This window comes from Hypanus sabinus, chromosome 9 (assembly GCF_030144855.1).
Source record: "Hypanus sabinus isolate sHypSab1 chromosome 9, sHypSab1.hap1, whole genome shotgun sequence".
NCBI lineage: Eukaryota > Metazoa > Chordata > Chondrichthyes > Myliobatiformes > Dasyatidae > Hypanus > Hypanus sabinus.
Window position 1 is genome coordinate 147,604,720 of NC_082714.1, and position 25,354 is coordinate 147,630,073.

General features: G+C 41.7%; 1 protein-coding gene across 1 annotated transcript in view; it reads left to right on the forward strand.

Moving 5' to 3' along the window:
• Positions 1–25,354, forward strand: part of LOC132398940 (uncharacterized) — a 98,750-nt gene that overhangs the window by 4,968 nt on the left and 68,428 nt on the right. The window lies entirely within an intron of this gene.

Below are 25,354 nucleotides of genomic sequence, written 5' to 3' on the forward strand. Positions count from 1 at the left end.
TCAAATTAGAAAACAAAGGGAGCAAGTTCCAACTCTGCTCCTGCTGACTTTGATAGCTCTACGTCAAGGTAAGCGCTACATACCAACCTTTCCTAATGTGCTGGAGCTACGCTGGTGCAACAGATAAAAGAGGTGTCCCTTTCCATTGTGAGGAAGTGATGGAATCTATAGATCCATGTCCTCATTCACATAGGCACACTTCAGAAAATGGCAAACTTTCTAAACACTCCTCTCATTTAACCTTATGTGCTAACAGCTGTGCAAATTAGTGAATTCTGGTTTAGACTTGGATAGGACATGTTACCTATCAAGCAAGAAGGCGTTGTAAACTCCAATTGTATACTTGTAATGAATAATTCAGTGTCATCGCTTAGTTCAAGGTAAACAATGGCTATTTTCTTAATAACCACATCTGAGATAGTCCGCATCCTTAAGAGCATTCTCTGGACATACAATGAATTGAAGTGGAAATACAGTGTGAATGGATAGGGAAACACATACACTCAGAAGCCACATTATTATGTACCTCCTGTACTTGGTAAAGTGGCCACTGAGTGTACTGTATGATTATGGCTGCTGTAGCCCATCCACTTCAGGGTCCGTTGTGTTGTCCATTCAGAGATGCTTTTCTGCACACCACTGCTGTAACACGTGGTTATTTGAGTTGCTGTCACCTTCCTGTCAGCTTGACCAGTCTGGCCACTCTTAGTAACAAGATGCTTTTGCTCAGCCAACTGCTGCTCACTGGATTTTTTTTTTTTGTTTGTTTTTTGTACCATTCTCTGCAAACTCTAGAGTACTGTGCATGAAAATCTGAGGAGATTGAGTTTCTGAGATACTCAAACCACCCCATCTGGCACCAACATTCACTCCACGATCAAAGTCGCTTAGATCACAATTCTCCCCCATTCTGATGTTTGCTCTGAACAACAACTGAACCACTTAACCATGTTTGCATGCACTGAGTTGCTGTCACATGATCGACTGTTGAGATATTTGCATTAACGAGCAGGTGTGGCTGATAAAGTGACCACTGCTTCAGAGTAACCTAACAGCATACAGTACCAGAAGTAGAATCATGTTGTGATAGATTAATGCATTAAAAACAGAAAGTGCTAATGTACTCACCAGCTCTGGCAACATGTACAGAGGGAGATGAATTGCAAAATAAAGAGAAAACAAGCATTTTTAAACTGCAGCGAGGTGGAAGGTGTCTGTGAGCAGGTGAGGACCAGGTTTGTCCAGGATGCTTTTCAAACCCCTGAGCTGCAAATGAATGTGGGCTCTCACCAAGAGGAAAAATAAAGCAAGGAGATCTATCTGAAAAGATGAGATGCAAAAGACAACAGTTGTTAGAAAGCTGATACATATGAGAATGCTGGAAGTCCTTTTTCTGGTAATTTCTCCCCTCCCTCTTCTCTTTTTCTATTTCCCATTCTAGTTATTCTGTCAATACCTCTCTTCTCCTTACCTGCATATCACCTTCCTCTAGTTACTTTCCTCCTTCCCTTTCTCGCAGGGTCCATTGTCCTCTCCTATTAGATTCTTTCTTTAGCCTTGTAAGTCTTCCACCTATCCCCTCACAGCTTCTTAATTCATTCCCCCTCCCCCAGTCACCCACCTTCCCCTTCACCTGGTCTCACCTATCACCTGTCAGCTTGTATTGCTCATCCAATGCCCAGCTTCATATTTTGGTTTTTGTCCCCTTCCTTTCCAATCTTGTTGAAGGGTTTTGCCTGAAATGTCGACTGTTTATTCCCTTCCATTGATGCTGCCGAACATCGAGTTCTTAAAGCATTCTGTGTGCATTGCTAGAAATACCGAGCAGGTTGGGCAGCATGTGTGTGGAGAGGATGTAGCAGGTAAAATATCTTAGGGTTGGATTAGTATAAAAATGCACCTTCACAGTCATCATGGTCTCATTTGCCCAGAAAGCCAGTTTCCATGTTACATCTCTCTGTAATTTTGTGACTTTATAACAATATTGGACAGTGATAAATTTATGTTTGATTCATCCATTATTTAGTGATAATATAATTTGAATTTACTCATCAAAAAAATGGGTTGTATTAAGCTGAGTCACCATTTTGTCTAATTATCCCTGTATGAATATCACAACTTGTAGCATCAACTTTCAAAATTTAAACATTCTTCAATTTTCCCTTAACATGTGAACTCAGTTTTTCTTTTTCAACATTTTTATTAATTTTCACATAGAAGAGTACAGAGTACATGAGGTTATATATTATGAATCAAAAGAAAGATAGAACAGTACTGAATACATTATATTTAAATCACACTTGCATTCGCGGTACCCTATATACATAATCAAACACGTACATTAATTAAATTGTAGCTTGAATTGTAATTACTTTATTATAAAAAAAGAATCTAAACCCACTATCAAGATCGAAGCTGTTTGGTAAAGAAAGAAAGATGGAAAAAAATCCTTATCATATTATGATTTATGTTATTAGCCAACATCTGTACTTTAACACCAAATCAAAGGTTTTGAAAATAGTTCAAGAATGATCCCCACAATGTTTGAAAGTCTTGGTTAGAATCAGAAATTGAACAAAGGATCTTCTCTAAATTTAAGCATGACATTATATCACGTAACCATTGAGCATGAGTAGGCGGAGCAACATCCTTCCATTTAAACAACATTGCCCTCCTAGCTATAAAAGAAATAAAAGCCAATATTTGCAAATCAGATGTCTCCAAAGTCATGCCTCCAGAGGCATAAATTTTAATCTTTAACACTCATCATAAACTGTTTTTTTCCCTCAGTTTAATTTCCATTGGTTTAATGTTGAACTGTTCAGGCTCTGTAACAGATGGCTGATCCAGTCAGGCAGAATGCTGGGTACCCCTTTAAGGTATTAAATTTACCCCAGTATTTTTGTTAGGGTGGTGGGGTGGAGATGCGTCTCCAATGAAGGAGGTGTAAGGTGCTCCTTCCCTCTGCTAGTCTGCAAGTTGTAGCACCTCCCCCCACCCCGATCAGGGCCATGTGAAGCCATGGGAGCAGGTGGTGGATGGTTGTACGAGCAGCTGGTGCACATCACAAGTCCTGGTTACGTGACCACTGATGCCAAGCAGACAATCTCTGAAGATATTGGTAATGGCTGGGGTTACCCGTCTTGTAACGACATTGCCCAGAAGAAGGCAATGGCAAACCAATTCGGTAGTAAAATTGGTCAAGAATGATCACAGTCATGAGACCATGATCGCCCACAATATACAAAACAGCACATAATGATGGTGATGAATATTTTTGTTTTAGCAGCTCTGGGGGGCAATGCTGATCAGAATGTAGGTAGAATAGGTTTCTGGGATTTGACTGCATTGTAAGCTAGCATAGACACAATATTCTGAGATGGACTTCCTCTATGTCATGGAATACAGAAAACATAGAATACAGTACTGTGCAAAAGTCTTGGGCATATATATACTAAGGTGCCTAAGACCTTTGCACAGTACTGTAGTAGTTTTATGTATTGCACTGTACTACTGCTATTGCAAATAACAAATTTAATGACATATGTGAGTAATGATAACCCTGATTCTGATATGGGTCTCTATTGTGAACAGAGAATGGGAAGAGGACAGGGAGAGGAGAATCATGATTGGGAAAAGAGGAAGGGAAAGGGGAAGGAGTGGGAAGCAAAAGAAAGACATTCTCTAATGATCAATAAATCATTTGTTTGCAATTAAATGGCCTTGAGTGTGTTTGCACCCATGCCAACCCCAGCCCCAGCACACCTTCTCTGCCACCTGTCCTCCACCCCTCTCACGGCACTTCACCCTTGCCATTCCCAACATCCTTTGTTCCCATCAGACTTACAAACTCACTCTCTGCTCCACATTGACAAATGTCAAACCCTAGCTATATACATGTGCCTAAGACTTTTGCACAGTACTATGTTTGTCAATGTGGAGCGGAGAGTGAGTTCAGCCCACAATGTTGTGTTGACCTTAAATCTACCCTGAGATCAATCTACCCCTCTTGCCTACATAGCTCTGCATTTTTCTATCATCCTGTGCCCATCTAAGAGTTTCTCAAATGTTCCTAATGCACCTTTCTCTACCAGGCCCCCTAACAACACATTCCACACATCCACACACCCAGCACACTCTGTGTTAAAAAAATTTTGCTCCAATTATCTTAAAATTAAGCCCCTACAGATACACGTTCATCTTTACCTCCTAGTAGTTACCTGCTTTAGTATAATCTGTACACCATCAGTACATAGGTAGAGTGGGGGTGAAGAATGAAACAACTTCCCACAACTACGTCTCCGTGAAAGAAAGTGATCAAATTTCAGCTGAAGTATTGTATCAGAATTAGGTTTAATATCACCGGCATATGTTGTGAAAGTTACTGTTATGTGGCAGCAGTATATTGCAATACATAATAAAAACTAATTATAGTAAGGAGTATATATATTTTAAAAAGTTAAATTAGTAAGTAGTGCAGAGAAAAGGTAGTGAGGTAGTGTTCATGGGTTCAATGTCCATTCAGAAATCTGATGGCAGAGGGGCAGAAGCTGTTGCTGAATCACTGAGGTGTGTCTTCAGGCTCCTGTACCTCCTCCCTGCTGGTAGCAATGGGAGGATGACTTGCCCTGGGTGATAGGGGTCCTTGATGATGGAGGCATTGCTCCTTGAAGATGTCCAGGATGCTGGGGAGGCTAGTACCCATGATGGAGCTGACTGAATTTACAACTTTCTGCAGCTAATATGGATCCTGCTCAGTGTGCCCTCTCCCATACCAGATGGTGATGCTGCCAGTTAGGATGCTCCCCACAGCACATCTGTAGAAATATGTGAGTGTCTTTGGTGACATTTCAAATTCCCTCAAGCTCCTAATGAAATATTGCCACTGTCATGCTTTCTTTGTAACTGCATCAATATGTTGGGCTAAGGATATATCCTCAGAGATATTGACACCCTGGACCTTGAACTTGCTTACTGTTTCCACTTCTGGTCCTTCTATGCAGACTGGCGCTTGTTCCCACATCTTACCCTTTCTGAAGTCCACAATCAATTCTTTGGTCTTACTAATGTTGAGTACAAGGCTGTTGCTGCGGCAACTCTCAGCTAGCAGATATATCTCACTCCTGCACGTCTTCTTGTCACCATCTGAAATTCAGCCAACAATGATGTGAATTCTGCCATGATGCTAATTACAAATATTGGACATTGATATTGTAGGGCATTCATATTCTATTTTATGCATGAATGTCGATGGCTTCAGAGTTCCAGCTCACCAGTTGGTAATCATTTGCCAAATGAAAGAAAGACTTGACTATCTGACAACATAATTTAGATTAAACAGGTGGAGTACATGCTGTACAATGAACAATGTCCAGAAGGATTCTGCAAGACTGAAAAGTACTGTGTGATTGAATGTTGTGAATTCCCTGTGAACCAATGTTTATTTTGAATCACTTTATTACTATTTACTTTTGCAGAGCTTTCATGTTACACAGTTCAAATGTTCAAAAAGCAGGTTAAAAATAAACAATTTGTGCAAGGCATGAAGTGTCTAGAAGTTGTATGCTACAATGTTAATTTTCCATGGATTACTATTGAAATGATATCCAAACAATTTAACTTTTACAGAATCACTTCTTTAACACCACAGAATTTGAAATATTGTGAGCAAAATTGGGTCCCACTTCTCTTGGCTCTGGGGAGAGTCCAAGAGACACAATCTCCCATATACAAAACCATGCTGACTATTCCTGATTAGGCCCTGATTGTCCAAATGATGATAGATTTTCTCCCTTGGAATTCTCTCTAGTAACTTCCCAACAACTGGAGTTAGGCCTGCTGGTCTGTAGTTCCCTGGCCTGTGCTTGCTACCCTTCTTGAAAAATGGAATGTCATTATCAGCCCACCAGTCCAGAGGGGGTTCGTAAGAATAATCCCAGGAATGAAGACACAGTCTCAGAATCAAACTGAAATGACAAATTCCTTCAGCCAGAGTGTGGTGAATCTGCAGAACTCTTTGCTACTGAGTGAGCGTATTGAAGGCTGAAATTTGTAGTTCTTGTTTGGTAAGGGGATTAAGGGTTACAGAAGGAAGGTGAGAGAACAGGGTTGAAGAAACGTTGGCCACGATTGAAAGACAGAACAGACTCAGTGAGCTGATTTGTCCAGTTCTGTTCCTGTGTCTTAGAAACTGTGTAGTGCCAAGGGAGAAATCTAAGGTGCAGTTCAGAGATAGCAACCTTCCAAACATCCTGCATTTCCCAGAAGAAGTGGGAAGATGCTGGAAAATATTAGCATAATACTAGAGAGGGAGCTGCCCAAAATGGAGAAATTAGATAAACTAGCAATGGCTTCTTTGAAAACTTGAAATCCATTTTCCCATTCTCTCTGTCCTTTACTACCAAAAGGAAAATGGGGGACATAATTAGATCTTACTGAATATTGAAAGAGCCTGGATAGAGTGGATGTGGAGAGGATCTTTCCATTAATAGAAGAGTCTTGGATCTGAAGGCACAGCTTCAGAATAAAACTAAAATGAGGAGGCATTTCTTCAGTCAGGGTGTGGTGAATCTGTGGAACTTTGTTACGAGTACTGTGGAGGATAAGTCATTGTGTGCATTGAAGGCTGAGATTTATAGTTCTTGATTGGTTAGGGGATTAAGGGTTACAGAATGAAGATGGGGGAGTGGGATCATCATCCCCTTCCATTTGCATTGCTTAAATACCACCTGCCTCTTTTTTAACATGATGAGTTAGTTCCCATTCTAACATCCAAGTTGTTGTAATGTGAGTATTATTACTAATACTAATCGGGGAGCTGTTGGTAGCAAAAGGAGGGCTCTGGGGTTGGCAGGGTCTTTACTTCTGCTCTTTTTACTCCCAGTATGCATTGTATATAGTTCCACCACCCAGGCCGCATGAGGTACCTGGAAGCCTCTGTATTGTAAATATCGTTTGCCGTCCCAGATAAAGATGCTCTTTTGGCCATAAAATTGCCAAGTGGTCTTTTGTAAAGTAGAAGTTACCACACAAGTCACTTGATTAGTTGCAGCCCCTGTACCGGTCCTTCTGAACTCTACTAGTCTTGACCTGTCAGTATGAGAGCTCTACCTTCTATCTCCTTTAAGAGAATCTGTCAGATGCCTTTCAGAAGAACTACAGAATCATGTCCCACAACAAAAAGCCCTTTGGTTCTCCAAATTAACACCACCAATTATACCGAGCCTATCTTAATTCCGTTTAATTCCCCCCAGGTTTACCCCTTCTCCGCCCCTTCAACCTCGGCTGAATTATATCACTCACCTAGATGCTCGGAGCAATTTAAGACGGCCTGGTTAATTTAACCCTGGTGCGGTCTTTCATTGATCCTGTATTGGTTATTATTCGATAGATTTATTGAGTGTGCCTGCAAGAAAATGAATGTCAGGGTTGCATTTGGTGATGTTTATGTATTTTGATGCAGTGGTGTTCGTCCAGCTTGGCAACTAGCTTGCAGATGTTTCGTGACCAGTCAAGGTAACATCCTCAGTGTACAGTTATTGGAATTTCTATATGGGAGTGCTCACCCCCAAATAGCCCCCAACCTTTATTTGCTTGCACCGGGCCCGATTGGCTACCCCTTCAGCTGAGCTTTGAATTCTTTTCTGGCATTTCTATGGCTCTTAGGGGTTCGCAGATGTCATCTATAGTGATATGTTTGTTTATGGAGTTATCAAAAGAGTGACCAAGCTTCTAAAAATTCTCATGCCTGCTTCACACTTGTCTGCACCAGTGTCCCAGTTAAGGTGGTGTTGTTCTCAGTCATGGACCAAGATCAGCCTCCCAGCATTCACACCTCAAACACACTGCAGCGCCACTGAACTTCAGGCCAGGGAAGAGAAGCGCTTGTTCAAAGTGTTCCAAAACGATGGTTACCCACAGAATTCCACCAGGAGAGAAAGTCGCTCAGACCTTATTCAACGCACTGTGAAATGCACGACCTTGCTCTACTTGTCTCAAGAAGCAAGGTACCAGTAAAGATAATCAACAAATCAATGTGGTGTACAGGATCGCCTGCGGAGGCTGCAACAGGAACTACACTGGCCAGACAGGACTAAACTCTCTACTCAACACAGACTGGAGGTACAGAGACATGATCCGCTGTAGCTGATCTGGGTACATGAAGACCGAGAAGGACACCATTTTAACTGCGACACCGCAGAGGTTCTGGCACAGGCACGAATGAAGCAGGCAGGAGGATTTTTAGAAGTGTGGTTCCCTTCTGATAACTCCGTAAACAAACATATCGAGAAAGATGCCATCTACAATCCCCCTAAGGAACACAAGCCAACAGAATTCAAAGTCAACTGAAGGGTAGCCAATCATTAGCGAGGCAAGCAAATAGGAGAGTGGGGTGAGCACTCCCAGGAAGAAACACGAACAACTGAGCACTGAGGATGTCACTGCAACATGAAGTGCCTTGATCTGAGCTACCAATATTCACCACCATCCTAAATATGTACTTTGATGCTAAATCCACTCTGAACTTGGACAATTAACCTCCCAACCTGCATGTATACATTCCACATAGTCGGCACCGGGAATTGGGATTGAACCCAACTCTCTGTCTACCTGCTGCACTCCTGCGCTGCCCATAGAAATTATTTTTTTAAATCAGAGCAGTAGTGTAGCGATTAGCGTAACATTTCACAGCGTCAGCAACAGGGGTTCAATTCCCACCGCAGTCTGTAAGGAGTTTGTACATACTCCTCGTGAATGTGTGGGTTTCCTCCGGGTGTTCCAGTTTCCTCACACGCTGTGAGTTTGCGGGGTTTTTTTTAAAGTGGTTTCTATTGTTGTTTCTTTTGTTCTGTGGCTGCCTGCAAGAGGAAATCTCAGGGCTGCGTACGGCATACATACTTTGATAATAAATGTACTTTGAAACTCCCTCCCATATTCTAAAGACCTACAGCACCAGTTGTAGGTGCCAGAAGAGTGGCCACATTTGCACCCTGCCCAGAAGATCATTGATTTGATCTTCATTCAAACAATCCCTTAGATTGTTTACTGATTGTTTGATTCAAACGATCCTTACTGATCAATAAGGACAATCCTTACTGATTTGATCTTGATTCAAACGATCCCTTAGATTGTTTACTGATTGTTTGATTCAAACAATCCTTACTGATTTGATCTTGATTCAAACAAGAGGACATATTCAATCAAGAGGACATGATTTGAGAGTTAGAGGGCAAAAGTTTAAGGGTAGCACGAGGGGGGAATTTCGTTACTCAGAGAGTGGTAGCTGTGTGGAACGAGCTTCCAGTAGAAGTGGTAGAGGCAGGTTCGGTATTGTCACTTAAAGTAAAATTGGATATGGACAGGAAAGGAATGGAGGGTTATGGGCTGAGTGCGGGCCAGTGGGACTAGGTGGGAGTAAGCGTTCGGCATGGACGAGAAGGGCCGAGATGGCCTGTTTCCATGCTGTAATTGTTATATGGTTTAACACATTTCACTATATGTTTCGATGTACACGTGACAAACAAAGCTAATCTTTTGAGTAGTACCAAGATGGACTACTACGGAGATTAAGGTTTTTTTTCTCAAATGGCAAACACTATTACTTATTTTGAAAAGAATCCAAAAGACCCCAATTGTTTTAACATTACAGGAGCTTTCCCTTCTGTCTGTAAGTGGCTCTCTGCTTCATGAAAGGCTGAGTTATTCCCCGTACATAACAAATCCCTTCACATGGACTGGTCTACTGCCCTCACAATGCAGATATGCAAAGCCATGCAGTGAGTTAAACACCCTCTCAAATGTCACCCGAGATGGAAGCTTCCTACAGGGTTTTTACTGAGATCTTATATATATTGCTGTTTGTGGTAAACTATGTATACCTGTCTGGACACGGCCCTCTGCTGACTGCTCCCGTGGCTCCTCCCACAGACCCCTGTATAAAGGCGATTGGAGGCACTGCTCCTCCATCAGTCTCCGAGATGCTGTGCTCCATTTTGCTGCTAATAAAAGCTTATTGTTCGCCTCCCGTCTCCGAGAGTTATTGATAGTGCATCACTGTTTCAAGAGCAAATAAAGAGTAGATGGACATACATTTGTAACAGTGTTGTAACGTGAAACAACGACGTGAAACGTTGAAGCTCTAAAATGTTTCAAAGTAAAGATTGTGATAGTTTACTATTTAAATTTATGGATTATATTCATTAACACCTAATTAATTATAGGGTGTTTCACAATTATATTCATATAGATTTCAAAATTTTATTACCATAATTTAGAAAGCATGTTGACATTAAAATTCCAACTGCGTGGCAACAGAATCTATGTATGCGGGAGCATTTCAGTTATTGCCGCTACTGCACACCCATGCAGCTCAGAGGGAACAATGCTTTCATCTCGAGCTGCGTCTGATTCAGAGGAATTATGAACTGAGCAAAGATACTTGCACATTGAGGAACCATCTGTCTACACTTTCTGTCTCGTTTAGCTGTAGAGTACAAGGCATTCATTACATGTACCTTAATTTGAGGGAAGCCTCTTTATTTCTAATTGTCAAATGAGAACTGATAGAACATAGACCGTATGTAGACATGCACTTAGTGAAACATCACTGGAAAAAAATCAGCTGTTGATCATCATAGCTGGGGAAATGCATTTCCCAGTTTAGATCACTTCAGTTGATTTTCTACTCTTTGGCTACGAGTCATAGAGTTATAGGAAATTTACATCATAGAAGGAGCCTTTAACCCAATGTATTTGGGTTGAGGAAAATGCTGTATAGACTGATCTCACCATGCGGCTGTCAGCATGGAACAGAACAAGGTACAACTCCTCACCTGACAGCTTGCTACTTGTTAAGTAGAGTGACCACTTCAAACTCCAAACTTCATTTCTTGCAATGAGTTCCAAGCTCTTAGACACTTATTGGGTGAAAGTATTTTTTTCTAATCCTCTACCAGTTACCTCAAATCAATGCCCCTTTGTTATACATCCCTCCACCAGGAGAGATTGACAATTTCTCTTCTAACTTAATGCAGTGGTTGGATCCACTTTCAGGCATTGCACACACAAAGTCACTTTTCCTAGGGCAGAAATGGCTCACATGAAGGAGCATAATTTTTTTTATTAGTTTTTTTATACATTTTCTACATCGCTACAGATAAAAAAGCCCAGATCGAAATGAAGAGCATTAATACAGTGCAAAAATAAACATACAATAATAATATAATACAAAAGAAGATAATTGAGAAAGCACCCAAATTGAAGACATGTAAAGTTAGTATCCCCACCAAGCCCCGCAACAACGAAAAACTCCAGACCAACCACAACACAATATAGAGAATATAAATCAGGACATTCAAACCCCCAAAACTGTAAATACACTTAGCAACAGAAGATATTGATGCCTACTACCAAAAAAAAGGAGCTGAAAGCAAGGGACCGAAAAAAAAAACCTTAGTTAAGAGGAAGGTTATGAAAGTACTCAATAAAAGGTCCCCAGACCTTATGGAACTTTGTATCCGAAATAAGAACTGAATAATGAATTTTTTCAAGGTCTAAGCAGGACATAATATCATTAAGCCATTGAGCATGCGTGGGCGGGACAACATCTCTCCATTTAAGGAGGATTAAACGTCTAGCCAGGAGAGAAGCAAAAGATAATATTCGACACTTAGTCGAACTCAGACGTAAATCTGTCTCACCCAAAAAAACGAACAAAGCAATTAAAGGGTTAGGTTCTAGGTGGTGATTCAGAATATACGATAATGTTATAAAGACATCTTTCCAAAATTTCTCCAAGCTAGGACAAAACCAGTACATATGAACGAGAGAGGCCTCGCCCCTTTTGCATTTATCACAAAGAGGACCAATATTAGGGTAAAATCGAGATAGTTTAGATTTAGACATATGGGGTCTATGAATAATCTTAAACTGTAAAAGGCAATGGCGAGGAAGGGGCATAATTTTAAGGAGGAAAGTATAGGGGTGGGGGAATGTCAGAGCTAAGTTTTTTACCCAGAGTGATGGGTGTGTGTAAGGCGCTGTCAAGGATGGTGGTAGAGGCAGGTAGGCACCTTATGTATAGGTACTCCTGAACCTAGCATCCCCTTATATGTACATACAATCAATCTATGTATATAAGCTAATCTTATGTACATACGGCCACACTCCAACAATGTGCCTTACAGGATAGTTTTTATATTTATATTTATTATGATTTTTAATTGTGTTTTTTATGCTTATTGTGTTCTTTCATGCTGGAGTAACACTCATTTGGTTCTATTCACAGTTGTGTGCTGATGAGTGGCAATAAACAAATCCTGAATACATTTAATAGACTCTTAGATAGGCACATGGACCATAGAAAAAACGGAAGGCTTTGTGGGAGGGAAGGATTATATTGATCTTAGAGTAGGTTAAAAGGTTGGCACATCGTCAGCCAAAGGACCTGTACTGTGCTGTTATGTTCTATATTCAGTCTCCTGAATCCTCACACTCTCTGAATCCTAATACTCTCTATCCCTGGTAACCTACTTATAAATTCCTTTTTCAGTCCGTCTGGTCATGTCAACCCTTTCCCATAATGCTCTACCTGACGATCCCAAATGTCTCTCTTCACTCTCTTTATCAATTGGAACTACAACTCTTCAGCACTCCAAGATCCCACATTCATGGTATACTTTGTTGCTTTGCTGGACCTTCTTAGATGAATTATCTGATTCTTCTCTACATTAAACTAGATTTGCCACTGTCTTGCCCACCTGGTCGACCAGGGGTATTTAAGAGACTCTTAGACAGACACCTAGATGAAAGAAAAAAAAATGGAGGGCTGTGTGGGAGGGAAGGGTTAGATTGACTTCAGAGGCAGATTGATTTTAGAGCAGATTAAAGGGTCGGCACAACATGTGGGCTGAAAAGCCTGTACTGTAATGTACTGCTCTATGTTACATAGAAACATAGAAAACCTACAGCAAAATACAGGCCCTTCAGCCCACAAGGTTGTGCCGAACATGTCCCTACCCTACCCTAGGCTTACCTGTAGCCCTCTATTTTTCTAAGCTCTATGTACCTATCCAAAAGTCTCTTAAAAGACCCTATCATATCCACCTCCACCACCTTTGTCGGCAGCCCATTCCACGCCCTCACTACTCTCTGGGTAAAAAAACTTATCCCTGACATTTTCTCTGTACCTTCTCCCCAGCACCTTAAACCTGTGTCCTCTTTTTCATTTCCATTTCAGCCCTGGGAAAAAGCCTCTGACTATCCACATGATCAATGCCTCTCAACATCTTATACACCTCTATCAGATCATCTCTCATCCTCCGTCACCAAGCAGCAAAGGCAGAGTTCATTCAACCTATCCTCATAAAACAGGCTCTCCAATCCAGTCAACATCCTTTTAAATCTCCTCTGCACCCTTTCTTTGGCTTCCACATCCTTCCTGTAGTGAGGCGACCAAAACTGAGCACAGTCCTCCAAGTGAGGTCTGACCAGGGTCTTATATAGCTGTAACATTACCTCTCAGCTCCTAAATTCAATTCCACGATTGATGAAGGCCAATACACTGTACGCCTTCTTAACCACTGAGTCAACCTGCGCAGTTTCTTTGAACGTCCTATGGTCTCGGACCCCAGGATCCCTCTGATCCTCTACACTGCCAAGAGTCTTACCATTAATACCATATTCTGCCATCATATTTGACCTACCAAAATGAACCACTTCACACTTAGCTGGGTTGAATTCTGTCAGCCACTTCTCAGCCCAGTTTCACATCCTATCAATGTCCCACTGTAACCTCTGACGGACCTCCACACTATCCACAACACCCCCAACCTTTGCGTCATCAGCAAACTTTCTAACCCATCCCTCCACTTCCTCATCCAGGTCATTTATAAAAATCACGAAGGGTAAGGTTCGCAAAACAGATCCCTGAGGCACTCCACTGGGGACCGACCTACATGCAGAATATGACCCATCTACAACCACTCTTTGTCTTCTGTGGGCAATCCAGTTCTGGATCCACAAAGCAAGGTCTCCTTGGATCCCACACCTCCTTACTTTCTCAATAAGCCTTGCATGGGGTACATTAACAAATGCCTTGCTAAAATCCACACACACTACATCTACTGTTCTTCCTTCATCAATATGTTTAGTCACATCCTCAAAAATTTCAATCAGGTTCATAGGGCATGACCTGCCCTTGACAAAGTCGTGTTGACTGTTCCTAATCATATTATACCTTTCCAAATGTTCATAAATCCTGCCTCTCAGAATCTTCTCCATCAACTTACCAATCACTAAGATAAGACTCACTGGTCTATAATTTCCTGGTCTATCTCTACTCCCTTTCGTGAATAAAGGAACAACGCTCGCAACCCTCCAATCCTTTGGAACTTCTCCCATCCCCATTGGTGATGCAAAGATCATTGCCAGAGGCTCAGCAATCTCCTTCCTCACCTCCCATAGTAGCCTGGGGTACATCTCATCCAGGCCCGGTGACTTACCCAACTCGATGCTTTCCAAAAGCTCCAGCACATCCTCTTTCTTAATACCTGGCATGCTCAAGCTTTTCAATCTGCTGTAAGTCGTCACTATTGTCACCAAGAGTCTTTTCCATAGTGAATACTGAAGTAAAGTATTCATTAAGTATCTCTGCTATTTCCTCTGGTTCCATACACACTTTCCCACTGTCACACTTGATAGGTCCTATTCTTTCACATCTTATCCTCCTGCTCTTCACGTACTGGTAGAATACCTTGGGGTTTTCCTTAATCCTGCCTACCAAGGCCTTCTCATGGCCCCTTCTGACTCTCCTAATTTCCTTCTTAAGCTCCTTCCTGTTAGTCTTATAATCTTCTAGATCTCTAACATTACCTAGCTCCCTGAACCTTTTGTAAGCTTTTCTTTTCTTCTTGACCAGGTTTATTACAGCCTTTGTACACCACAGTTCCTGTACCCTACCATAACTTCCCTGTCTCACTGGACTGTACCTATGCAGAACTTCACACAAATATCCCCTGAATATTTGCCACATTTCTTCTGTACTTTTCCGAGAACATCTGTTTCCAATTTAAGCCTCCAATTTCCTGCCTGATAGCCTCATAATTCCCCTTACTCCAATTAAATGCTTTTCTAACTTGTCTGTTCCTATCTCTCTCCAATGCTATGGTAAAGGAGATAGAATTATGATCACTATCTCCAAAATGCTCTCCCACTGAGAGAACTAACACTTGACCAGCTTCATTTCCCAACACCAAATCAAGTACAGCCTCTCCTCTTGTAGGCTTATCTACATATTGTGTCAAGAAACCTTCCAGAACACACCTAATAAACCCCATCCCATCTAAACCCCTTGCTCTAGGGAGATGCCAATCTATATTTGAGAAATTAAAATCTCCCATCATGACAACTCTGTTATTATTACACCTTTCCAAGATCTGTTTCCCTATCTGCTCCTCGATATCCCTCTTACTATTGGGCAGCCCGTAAAAAAACACCCAGTAAAGTTATTGACCCCTTTCTGTTCCTAATCTCCACCCACAGAGATTCAGTAGACAATCCCTCAATGACGTCCACCTTTTCTGCAGCCATGACACTATCTCTGATCAACAATGCCATGCCCCCACCTCTTTTGCCTCCCTCCTTGTCCTTTCTAAAACTTCTAAAACCAGGCACTTGAAGTAACCATTCCTGCCCCTGAGCCATCTAAGTCTTTGTAATGGCCACCACATCATATCTCCAAGTACTGATCCACACTCTAAACTCATCCGCTTTGTTCACAACACTCCTTGCGTTAAAATAGACACATCTCAAACCTTTGGTCTGAGCGCATCCCTTCTCTATCACCTGCCTATCCTCCCGCACATGCTGTCTCCTATCTTTCTCTATTTGAGAGCCAGACACCTTTTCCCCAATCTCTTCAGTTTGGCACCTGAGAACATTTCTATCACATACAAACCTTTGATTTCTGCAGTCCTCACATGACCTTTATCCTCCTCTACCTCACCATCTGCTCTAACATTCTAGTTTAAAATCCCCAGAGCAGCACTAGCTAACTTACCTGCAAGGATGTTAGTCCCCGTCCAGTTCAGGTGCAAACCATCCCGTTGGAACAGGTCCCACCTTCCCTGAAACAAGGCCCAATTGTTCAAAAACATGAAGCCCTCCCTCCTGCACCATCTCCTTAGCCATGTATTTAGCTGCATTATCTACCTATATCTAGATTCACTAGCACGTGGTACAGGGAGTAATCCTGAGACTGCAGACCTGGAGGTCCTATCCTTCAACTTTGCACCTAACTCCCTAAACTCTCTTTGCAGGACCTCCTCCTTCTTCCCACCCACGTCATTGGACCACGACATCTGGCTGCTCACCCTCCATCCTGAGAATACCGAGAACTCAATCTGAGATATCATGGACCCTGGCACCAGGGAGGCAACAGACCATCCAAGATTCTCGATCTCTCCCACAGAACCTCTTATCTGTCCCCCTAACTATCGATTCCCCTATCACTACTGCTCTCCTCTTTTCCCTCCTTTCTTTCTGAGCTGAGGGTCCAGTCTCGGTGCCAGAGACACGACCACTACAACTTATCCCTGGTAGGTTGTCCTCACCAACAGTATCCAAAACTTTCTATGATTGGGCCACTGACATCCTCCTGCTTTCCTCCTCATTGTCAGCCACATTGTCCATTTGAGATTATTTGTGAACTTCTTAATCATGATTGTTGTACTTAAGTCAAGAATGCTGTCCTCTACAGGAAACCAAGCGGCCTATGAAACCCTATTATAAATACCCATCAACCAGTATCAGTTGCTTTCTACAATGACTTACTTTCCTTTGAACACTTTTAATTTTTGCACCAGTCTTATTAAAACATATAGATATTTTCAGCCATTCAGCCATTTTAGAAATATAACCAATGTGTATGAGACACGCCTTTTCCTAGCTCACATGTGCGACAAGTTCCTGCATTCTAAGCTATATAAATTGTGCTGATGGTATCACTTTAAAGTTTCACTGCTCAGCTATTTGCATAAAGGTGAGGATTCCAGATAGAACAGTGCAGCCAGAGCTCTCTGTTTGATCATTTTGAATTGATAAAGTCCACTGATTACACAGTTGCATTTTCTCGTGGTGTCTCACGCCTTTGTCAAAGTGACGATTTCAAGTAGACAGAGTTTCTGACCAGCCCAGAGGTCGTTGATTAGTAATCCGCCTTTGAACAACTCGGAATAAATGATTAATAACAGCATCCTTAAGTGAGCAGGAAGTTAAAATGTAAATTGAATTGTCTATATCTCCAATCACATGCAGCTAGGGAGTGAAATATATACAGTATGTTCCCAGAGGAAAGTGTGGAGCAAGTTAGAGTGTTGATGTCTGCAGCTACTTCTGAAAGGTGTGCATAATATTTGTTGTTCTCTGATGCAAAATATTTGCCATTAATTCCTCATGCTACTTCTAATATTGCTTATAATTTTAGCTTTCTTTAACTTCCCATTTATTTTAATACTCCCTTTAGGGCACTGAGGACTCTGATAGAACAAAGTGATTTGGGAATACAGGTATATAATTTGTTGAAAGTGGTGTCATGGCTAGATAGGGTTCTAATGAAAGCTTTTGGCACACTGGCCTTCGTGAATCAATGTATTGGGTACTGGAGATGTGGGATGTTACATTAAGGTTGTATAAGATGATGGGTGAGGCCTAATTTGAATCGCTGTGTGCCGTTTTGGTCACCTACCTACAGGAAAGATGTAAAGAAGGTGGACAGAGCGCAGGGAAAATTCAGAGGGATGTTGTCGGGTCTGGAGGGCATGAGTTTAGACCAGGGGTGGGCAAACTTTTTGACTTGTGGGCCACAAAGGGTTCTAAAATTTGACAGTGGGGCCGGACCAGGAGTAGATGGACAGAGTGTTTTGGTAATACACCTCATAAGAGAAAATAAAATATCATGGGATATGTAGAAAACATGTGCTTTAATTTCAATTGAAAATGAACAAATGCATTACAACAAAATATCTGTCTTTGAAGTCCCATGGTATTTAGCTATTTATTGAAATGACTTTTAAAACACTGAAAATTAAATGAATAAAATACACCTTTTTTTTAATAGTAACAATTATTATTTTAAAGCACTGAAAATTCTGTTATCCTTCAAGATATTATCATCATCACTCTCCTCCTGACTGTCTTTATTTCAAAAACGGTAGGAGATGCAGGTCTACTTGTCCTGCTCCTTCTTATTCAATTGTCCCCTGTGCCAAAACTCAACAATGACCAGCACAAAGACAGAACAGTGACAGCACGCCAGTATGCGGAGCGCGTTATTTGATCTGGAGCGCATTTTTTATTTTGAGAACGTACGTGCACCTGCGCACTACTCATGTCCATCACTTAACAGAAATGACATGTAACATGTAAGGCTTATTGAAAAAAATATTTTCAAATGCATTTTTTACATAACACAACGAAGCAACTTATTTTTAATTTCAGTGGGAACAGTGTTGTTGGTCTCCCTTTTCAGCCAGCGCATCAAAGTCTGGATTTAGTTTTGTTGTGGCGATTCTCTGGATGGATCTGAGATGTTGGTCAGTTAACTTGGATCTGTGGCTGGTTTTGTTGATGTTCATGATGCTGAACGCCTGTTCACACAAATAGGTCGAGCCGAACAAAGAGTAAAGCGCAAATGTGGAGTAATACGCTGCACCTCAACAAAGTTCAATGTATATAGAGTGCATCATCTATTGGGAAAACGCCAGAATTGCGGGGAAAAAACGTTAACAAGGTTTATTAATATAATTTCATCAAGTTCTGCAGGCCGGATTAAAAAGCTTAACGGGCCGCATATGGCCCCCAGGCTGTAGTTTGTCCATGCCTGAGTTAGACGGAACAATTGTATAGGTTATGACTGTAGAACATAGAAAATTGAGAGGAGATTTGATGGAGATACACAGAACTGAGAGGGATATTGATAGGCTAAATGCAAGCAGGCTTTTTCCATTGAGATTGGGTGAGACTACAACTAGAGGTCAAGGGTTAAGGGTGAAAGGTGTAATGTTTAAAGGCAGCACGAAGGGAAACTTCTTCACTGAGAGAATGGTTAGAGCAGAATGAGCTGCCAGCGTAAATGGTGCATACGTTTTCGATTTCAACATTCAGTAAAAGTTCGGATAGGTACATGGATGGTAGGGGTATGGAGGGCTATGGTCCTGGTGCAGGTAGAAGGGAATAGGCAGTTTAAATGGTTTCAGCTTGGACTAGATGGACCGAAGGTCCTATTTCTGTGCTGTATTTCTGTAAGACTCTTGGCCTCTATAACCCATGGTCATGGAGTATTTTGTAAGATTCAATAGCCTCGTTCTCAATGTTCACAAAGGCACAAAAGTGAAATATCCAACTTGAGATTGAGGGGGAGGGTTTTCATGGGAGGGTGGGGGAGGTGCAGAGTATTTTTTTCAATGTATAAACCAGACCGAATATATCCAAGTACAGAAAGATAGTTTTGCATTTTAAGTGCATGTGCTTCATTGGGACCAACCCCAATAATAATTCTTTCACCAAGATGTTATATTGTCTTTTCCACCTTTCAGTGCTGGATAGTCCTCTACGCTTTTTAACTTTTTTTCTAGGGTTATTTTAGGAATTACAGAGGTTACTTTTCTCCAGTCACACTCAACCCTTCAACTTTATATCACAGAAAGAAAAGATAACGTCTTTTCTGGGAATGCTGGAAATACTTAGCAGCTCCATCGCTTCTGCGAAATGCAGAAACTAAATTAGAATCCGAATTATAAGTTTCTCATCACTGAGTGTTGTAAAAATTGTTTCTTTATGGCGGTAGCGGATTGCAAGGTATAAAAAAGGCATAAAAATTACAATGCATTACAATAATTAGGTCGATAGAAAGAAGGTGCAAAAGAGGTTGTGTTCATGGACTGTTCAGAAATCGGAAAGCAGAGGGGAAGAAGCTGTTCCTAAAACATTTGAGTATAGGTCTTCAGGATCCTGTATCCCCTCCCTGATGACAGTAATGAGAAGAGGCCATGTCACAGATGGTGAAGGGCCTAAATAATGGATGGCACCTTTTTGCGGCAAAACCTTTTGAAGATGTCCTCAATTGTGGAGAGGCTTGTTCCAATGATTAACACTTCAAACCAAGAACTTACCTCTTCATATAAGACATCTTCATGAATCAATTGGTTTTAGCTCCCACTTAAACTAGAATTCTAAATGAATCCTGTATATTGCTTTTTAAATTCAAATGTTAGGATACTTGAATTGAAATGAATTGAATTGGCTTTATTTCTCACATCCTTCACATGCACGAGGAGTCAAAATCATTACGTTACGTCTCCGGCCAAATCTGCAATGTGCAATCATTGTAATTTATAATAATTTATCATAAATAGAACAGTCAATGTAACATAGAAAAACGCTCAAATCAGTTTGATTTCATCAGTCTGACGGCCTGGTGGAAGAAGCTGTCCCAGAGCCTGTTGGTCCTGGTTTTTATGCTGTGGTACTGTTTCCCAGATGGTAGCAACTGGAATAGATTGTGGTTGGGGTGATTTGGGTCCCCAATAATCCTTCAGGCCCTTTTTCACACCTGCCTTTGTAAGGGTCCTGAATTAAGATAAGTTCACAACTACAGAAGCACTGGGCACCAATCTCTGCAGAATTCTGCAATTAAGGGAGGTACAGTTCCCATACCAGGCAGTGATGCAGCCAATTGTGCCCCTGTAGAAAGTTCTTAGGAGTTGGGGGCCCATACCAAACTTCCTCAACTGTCTGAGGTGAAAGAGCCGCTGTTGTGCTTCTTTCACCACACAACTGGTTTGTACAAACCACGTGAGGTCATCAGTGATGTGGATGCTGAGGAACTTGAAACATTGGCTCTGAAAATTTTGGACATTTCTTTTGCATGGAAGATTGGAGCTCTCTTTACCTAAGACTTCAATGTATTGCCTGGCAAAAGAGCTACAAATCAGGATCAACAATATCTACAGCTGAATTATTCCCTTTTTAACATTCAACAAATTGACAGGAGAAGGACAAAAAGTGCATTTAGTGGGGAACAATCCCCTGACTTTGTTGACAATTTAGTGGCTAGTCGTTTAAGTTTGATAGCATCTTTGCAGTGGTAATTGGAAATCAATAGCTTTTGTTTGACCTCCATCATGTCTCAGTCAATTAGAGCAAACTTACGCTGGACTTGGAGACCCAATTACAGAGTAATATGGATGTCTTAGGGAAGAACCTAGTCAGAATTGATCTGATTTACTGAAAACTAGCACAAGTGTACATGGAACCGAATGCATTTTGGTAGATTGCCTCACTGAATTTGCAGGACTACCAGTCACAATGGATTACAGTGTGTCAGTCTGCCACAAGGAAGCTTGCAACTCACCCTACCAGTTTTTCCCCCTCACTATCAGAAAGCATTTGGATTCAAATTAGTGTGTTCCCTTGACAACACCAAACTTCTTTACTTGTGACCATTTACCCAACAACTTCATCAGATCTTCCAGGCTGATTTTTATGTCTGTCATTCAATGTCACCCTAGATCATGCCAATATGGAATAAGCATTTGTAAAGCTCTATTTCTCAGCTGTTAGATCTGCATTAAGCAGCTAGCTGCTCCCATTTGCTGCCTCACTAAGTGCACCTTCCTCAACAGGGTTATTTAAATCATTATTGTGGAGGTACCTGTGCTGACATTTCTGATAGATGGCAAAAGACCATAAAATACTGGAGAAGAATCAGGCCATTTGACCCATCAAGCGTGCTCCGCCATTCAATCATGAATAATTTTGTTTCTCAACACCATTACCCCACCTTCTCATTGAAACTTTGACAAATTTCTACAGATGTGTAGAAACGTGGAGAGTATATTGACTGGCTACATCACAGCGTATGGAAACATCAATGCCCTGCAATGGAAAGTCCTACAGAAAGTATTGGATGCATCTACATGAAATGCTCTTCTGGAAAGCAGCATCCATTGTCAGGGATACCCACCACCCAGTACATGCCCCTTTCTCACTACTGCAATCAGGAAGAAGATACAGGAGTCACAGGACTCACACCATCAGGCTCTTGAACCAAAGGAGATAATTTCACTCAACTTCACTTGCCCCATCATTGAAATATTTCCACAACCAATTCAAGACTAATTTTCAAGGACCCTTCATCTCATGTTCTTGATATTTATTGTTTACAATAAATTTGCAAATTGTATTTGCACAGTTTGTTGGCTTTGCAAACTGATTGAATGCCCAAGTCGGGATAGTCTTTCAATGATTCTGTTAAGTTATTATTCTATAGATCTATTGAATATGCCCACAAGAAAATGAATCTCAAGTTTGTATATGGTGACATGTACATACTTTGATAATAAATATATTTTGAACTTTGAACCCTTAACTCAAGTCAAGTCAAGTCACTTTTATTGTCATTTCGACCATAACTGCTGGTACAGTATATAGTAAAACTGAGACAACGTTTTTCAGGACCATGAATGTTACATGACACAGTACAAAAAACTAGACCAAACTACGTGATAAAAAAAACAACACAGAGAAAGCTACTCTAGACTACAGACCTACACTGGACTGCAAAAAGTGCACAAAAACAGTGCAGGCATTACAATAAATAATAAACAGGACAATAGGGTGTCAAGGTGTCAGTCCAGGCTTCGGGTATTGAGGAGTCTGATAGCTTGGGGGAAAAAACTGTTACATGGTCTGGTCATGAGAACCCAAATGCTTCGGAGCCTTTTCCCAGACGGCAGGAGGGAGAAGAGTTTGTATGAGGGGTGCACGGGGTCCTTCATAATGCTGTTTCCTTTGCATATGCAGCGTGTAGTGTAAATGTCCGTGATGGCAGGAAGAGAGACCCCGATGATATTCTCAGCTGACCTCAATATCCACTGCAGGGTCTTGCGATCCAAGATGGTGCAATTTCCGAACCAGGCAGTGATGCAGCTGCTCAGGATGCTCTCAATACAACCCCTGTAGAATGTGATGAGGATGGGGGGTGGGAGATGGACTTTCCTCAGCCTTCACAGAAAGTAGAGACGCTGCTGGGCTTTCCTTGCTATGGAGCTGGTGTTGAGGGACCAGGTGAGATTCTCTGTCAGGTGAACACCAAGAAATTTGGTGCACCTTTATGATCTCTACCAAGGAGCTGTCAATGTTCAGTGGGGAGTGGTCGCTCCGTGCCCTCCTGAAGTCAACAACTATCTCTTTTGTTTTGTTCACATTAAGAGACAGGTTGTTGACTCTGCACCAGTCTGTTAGCCACTGCACCTCCTCTCTGTAAGCTGACTCATCATTCTTGCTGATGAGACCCACCACGGTCGTGTCATCGGCAAACTTGATGATATGGTTCGAGCTGTGTGTTGCAGCACAGTCGTGGATCAGCAGAATGAACAGCAGACTGAGCACACAACCCTGGGGAGCCCCCGTGCTCAGTGTGATGGTGTTGGAGATGCTGCTCCCGATCCGGACTGACTGAGGTCTCCCAGTCAGGAAGTCTAGGATCCAGTTACAGAGGGAGGTGTTCAGGCCCAGTAGGCTCAGCTTTCCAATCAGTTTCTGAGGGATGATTGTGTTGAATGCTGAACTGAAGTCTATGAACAGCATCCGAACGTATGTGTCTTTTTGTCCAGGTGGGTGAGGGCAAGGTGGAGGGTAGTGGCAATGGCGTCATCTGTTGAGCGGTTGAGACGGTACACAAACTACAGGGGGTCCAGTGAGGGGGGCAGCAGGGTCTTAATATGCCTCATGATGAGCCTCTCGAAACACTTCATGATGATGGATGTGAGTGCAACGGGATGGTAGTCATTGAGGCAGGACACTGAAGACTCCTTCTGCATGGGGACGATGGTGGCGGCCTTGAAACACGTTGGAATGGTGGCGCTGTTCAGGGAGATGTTGAAGGTGTCAGTGAGAACATCTGCTAGCTGGTCTGCACATCCTCTGGACACTCTACCAGGGATGTTGTCAGGGATGTGAAGAACTCCTTCACTAATCAACCACAGAGAACAGTTCTAATGAAGGATTCTTGTCCTGAAATGTTAACTCCATATCTCTTTCCAAAGATGTTGCCTGACATGTTAGAGTAATTCCAGCAATTTTGTTCTGTTTTAGATTTCCTGAAGTTTGGCCAAGGTAAGTTTCTAGATACATATTAAAAGAAGAGAAGCAAGTGGAGAAATAGAGAGTCTCTGTTCCAGTAAAGTAAAGGGACTTACAGTGGCATGAGAGAGGAACAGGGCAAAGTTAATTGGAAGGGGACACTAGCAGGGATGATGGCAGAACAACAATGGCTGGAGTTTCTAGGGACAATTCAGAAGGAGCAGGATGGACACGTCCCAAAGATGAAGGAATATTCCAAAGGAGGGATGAGGCAACTGTACCTGACAAGGGAAGCCAAAGACAGCATGAAAGTAAAAGGGGTAGATGATGAAATTGTCATAATAGTAATGATCTTTCAAAAATCACTAGAGTCTGGAACGGTTCTAAAGACCGAAAAATTGAAAAAGGGAGGAAGGCAGAAGACATGAAGCTATAGGCCAGTTAGCTTTACTTCAGTGTTTGGGAAAATGTTGGAGACAATTACTAAGGACGAGATACTTGGGTACTCGGAGGCACATGATAAAGTAGACCAAAATCTTGGCGAAACCTTGCCTGACAAATCTGTTGGAATTCCCAAGAACGGGAATAAAGTAGACCTATTCTGGTTAGCTGGTGATGGCTCGTGGTGTTCCATGGGGTAAATGTACTCCTTTTACACACACATAGACACACACACACACACACACACACACACACACACACACACACACACACACACACACACACACACACACACACACACACACACACACACAACCCTTGTCATTGTGTTGTCATGCTGAGCATACAGACTCCATTGTTTTCCCCGTATGGTTGAATAATAGGTCTAAACAGTTGGCTTTATGGTGTTTTTCCTGTCATACATGGTGGAATATTCCATTTCTTTGTTAATGGGGGTGTGTAATTATGTATGTGCTGTTTGTGTAAGGTACTTAAGATATATACTTCTGTTTATTTTTATTTTATGATTGTAACTACATTGTGGGGTGCATCATATTCTAATTCATGTGTTGTCTTAAGTTAACTTTGTGAGTAATTAAAGATGGTATGTCCTGGTGCCGAGGAAACTGGGCAGCTCTCTCTTGATAAGAGAGAGAGATCGGAGCTGTCAGGAATTCACACCGGACAAAGTAGTACAGAGATATTGGTGTGTTTTCTTATAGATATCTTTTTGTGAATATTGGCATTTTTCTTTTTGCTATTTTAGCTGAAT